The following is a 4,247-nucleotide window of genomic DNA, read 5'->3' as shown; positions in this document are numbered from 1 at the left end:
TGTGGCAGTCAGTGGGACAGTCACAAGCCTGGATGTTTTCATCCAGAACATCTCACATTTTGTTCCGAAGATGAGCAAATCTTTTACGTTATTAAGTCTTTCATATATTAAGTTATTAATGACAAAATTGTAATTTTGGGACGGAGTATCCCTTTAATATGGCATCCAACCTTCTAAGAATAGATTTGCTTCATAGGGAATCTGTTTCTCTGTTTCTTCTCTCTAAACCTGCCCACAGTGGTTTGATAATATTCAAGTCAGCTTTTTTGTCTGGTCAGGACAAATGTTGAAGTTCACTAAGTTTCCTAAGAACTAAGATCTTTGTGCTCCAAGTGTCCAGGATTTAGGATCATTTGTTTTAGCAATTGGAGCTATTTCTTGCCTTTCACGGATGCTGGTTTTCTAAAGTTATCTGTGTTCATTAATAATTGTAACCACTGTTGTTTTTAAACACCCAGCAATTGGTAATAATGTTACGGATGCGCCTGCTAAACGGGATTCACAGATATGTTAGTTTCCCATTTGACCAATGACTTGCACTAACCACTGCTGAACACTGTTTATATTACACCGATTTGAAACTTTGAGATTACAGACAACAAATTAATAGGATTAATAAAATATAACCACAATGTTTCTACTTAAAGGATATTAACTGCTGCAGCAATGGAGTATATACACTATCTTTATTGATTTACTAAATAGAAAACTTGGAAACTTCTAGTTGAATATAAATATTTGTATGTTTTTCATGACCATAAAAGACGCGCAGCTCACTAGATATTTCTGCAGACGCCATCCGTGTTCCTCTAGCCTTTGTCACTCTCTATTACCACTAAGCACACATCTCAACCTCCCACGCCAGATGAAAGACACTCTCTGCATGCTAACATGACCACTTCACATTTTTTCCTATCCCTTTTTGCCGAAGCCTTTAAAACACATCTTTTCTAACTGAACACATAATAACGATTAATTACGAAACAATTAGCTATCTTTCATTAATGGGAACTCACACTAAGCCATGCGGGGTCAATGTTTGGATAAAGTCAATAACAATCTGACGTTCGTGATTATCCATGAATAATAGCAGCCCTCCTGCTCCTGTTTACATTGATAAAAGGTGACATTTGACAGTAAACGCTGGGTTGGACTTAAGGAGAGAGAATTTACTGACTTTCTTCCCTATATTTAGACATTTTTAAATATTCAATTCCCTCTGCATCATTTAATATCAAGGCATTAGGAATTAAAATTATGGGGTGTGTTTTCTGCTCGGCACTTATTGGAATGCGTGAACCCCTGGCCGTGACAGCAGGTAGTTCTGCCTGAGTGATCAGATGAACAGAACCCATCTGTACCTCCTCATCATACATACTGTCCTCGCGGAGAACCTCCGTCCACAAGGTCAAACTCGCAATCAAACGCAGTTTGTGGCAAACTTTCAAGTTCACAGTCTGCGATGTTAACCGGCTAATATCACTTCTCCTTATTATTTGTATTTTACAGTCATCTATCTTAATTATTTGGGAAAAGCATGACCAAAATTATGCAAAGCTTCATTAGTCATATCTGATTTTTAGAGGAATTGTTCACTCCAGAAAATTATGTACTCACCTCGGCCATTTAAGATGTAGATGAGTTTGTTTCTTCAGCAGAACGGATTTGGAGAAATTTAGAAGCGCATCACTTGCACACCAAAAGATCCTCTGCGGTGAATGGGTGCCACGTTGAACGAGAGTCCAAACAGCCGATGAAAGCATCATAATAATCCACATGTACATGTCGTGAAAACAGTTCTAAAGAAATATGCTGGTGGATTTTGATGGGAGGAGAGGACAATAGGAGATGACCTTTTCTTTGGAGGATATGTTATTATGGTATTTGGATTATGGGATTTTGTCAGATAGTTTTAAAGTAAAATCACCTTGATGATGGATTAATTTCTAAAGACGTTATGGAGTCATGTGGATTACTTGTGAATTATTGTGATGTTTTAAACAGCTGTCTGGACTGGTGAGCATGCGATGCACTGCTAAATTTCCAGCAAATTTTCATTTCTGAGTGAAATATTCTTTTAAACATCTGAAATATGCTGATATATTTAGCAACTTCTCTAGTAACCAGACCCAAAAATATATTAGCACTTAAAAAAAACACCAAAATGATGGTCTGTTCAATGTCACAATTCAAGAAACTGCAAGGTAATACTACAATACCGTCTGCTTTTCTCTCTCCACACTAAACATATTTCATGCAACATAAGACAACGCACTCAAACGCATCAGAGCCGGAGAATGAGGAAATGAGTGTGAGAGACAAAAATAAAAAGAGGGAAAGAGAGATTGTTGGTTGTAGGTGGAAAGCCCTTAAAAGACAAAAAGATTCCCATCAGCAGAGAGACAGATGATTCCACATCGCTCTCTGAGGGCTGAGAGATCTTTTTAATGTGGAGCCCAGCTGCTCCTAGTAATGGAGTTTAATGACTCACTCCTGTCCTTTTATTATATTTTCTTTGCTAAAGCTAAACTCCACCTGTCAGACTGCCTGCACACACACACCACACACACACACACACACACACACAGACTAAAAAAAACAGCCATTATCAACTCACAAAAATAAAAAAACACTGAAACATATTTAACACTGATAAAGATAAAAGGCAAGTTTGCAACAACTTTAAATAAATATAAAATATATAAGACAAAAATTTTTAGATGGTATATTATTTAATTATTAGTATATAAGTATATTATTATATTAGTATATTAGTATAACTCTGAATGCAATGAAAAATATAACTGCACAAATCCTGAAGTCTAAAGCAAATGAAAGAGAAACTAGTCAGTAAAATATTGTACTAATACATCACAGTTTCAATGTCTTCACGATCTCTTCCCTCAACCCAGAGCCCAAGATCACGGTATTCGCACAGAAAACAACATAACAGAGACTCTTTTAAATCCCGACATAACAGAACATTAATCACCCACAAGTTTCCCCTTCTTTCCATCTTGCTCAAAAACACATTAAATAACACTTAATTTCAATATTCACTCTTCCATACAGTCCAAAGCAAAGCATGCTGGGAAATAGAAATCCTCTGCCCAGTTTCATTTAATGCCAACAAATAAAAAAATGATTCATGTAGTCCCAACACTAATGGATTAAGTAAAATTCCATTATACACATTAAAGTGAATTGCATTAATTGCATTAATTAACCCTTTGACTGCTTCTGTTCAGGGTTTTTAAAGAAAGTCTTGATGCTTTTATCATATTGTAATTTTCCCCAGAACTACCATGGAGCTGAAAGAGCTCACAAACTGATGTGAGACCTTAGATGTCAGAAAGCAGAAACTAAAAATGTTTTGATGGTTTAACTGTCATAGGTGTATGTGCACAGAACGACAGCCATAATATATAGTATATAAAGTGTGCTGTGGACTGCAAGTTAATATTATAAATGTTTTAAAACATTTATATAAATTTATTTGTAAAATTAGTAATAGTGTGAATTATTACAATTTAAAATACTGCTTTCTATATATTGCAATACATGAATATATTACATTTTAAAATATACATTTAAAATGTATTTTAAATGTGTTAAGTTTTAAGTATTGCAAAAAGCTGATTCCTAAATCATCCAGCTTTCATTCTGTTGGATCTACCTGCTGCTTTTGGATCCCCTTCTTTCCTCCTCTCATCACTGGGCATCACAGGGAACTTTCCCCGTTCGCTGGTTTGAATGCTATCTTACAGGTTGGTCTTTCTCAGGAGGTGGCCTGGGGAGGGAGGTATCCAAAATCACATCAAGAAGTCACTGGTGTACCTCAGGGACAAGTTCTTGGACCCTCCTCTTCTCCATATATTACTAAATCTTTGAGACATACAGGCACATGGTTTCTCCAATGTTGCTATAGCTGATGATACATACAACTCACACAATTTCAACCCAGATGATCAGTAGTAGCTTCCACAGATCTCAGACTGTCTGGTGGAAATATCAGCATGAGTAAAGAACATAAGCCTACATCAATTCAACCTGGCAAACACCGAGCTTCTTGTCTTCCCTGCAACTCTATCTCTACTGCTACATGATTTTAACATCCAGCTACAGTAGGTTCATTGTTTAATCCCCTCCATGTTCGCTCAGAAATCCTGGTGTAATCTTTCATGACCAGCTGACAGAAAGATCCCCGTGCAAAAACTGCCTGATCTTTCAGGATTGAATTGCACAAC

The sequence above is a fragment of the Puntigrus tetrazona genome, chromosome 2 (assembly GCF_018831695.1).
Source record: "Puntigrus tetrazona isolate hp1 chromosome 2, ASM1883169v1, whole genome shotgun sequence".
Lineage (NCBI taxonomy): Eukaryota > Metazoa > Chordata > Actinopteri > Cypriniformes > Cyprinidae > Puntigrus > Puntigrus tetrazona.
Note: the sequence above shows the minus strand (reverse complement) of the source record.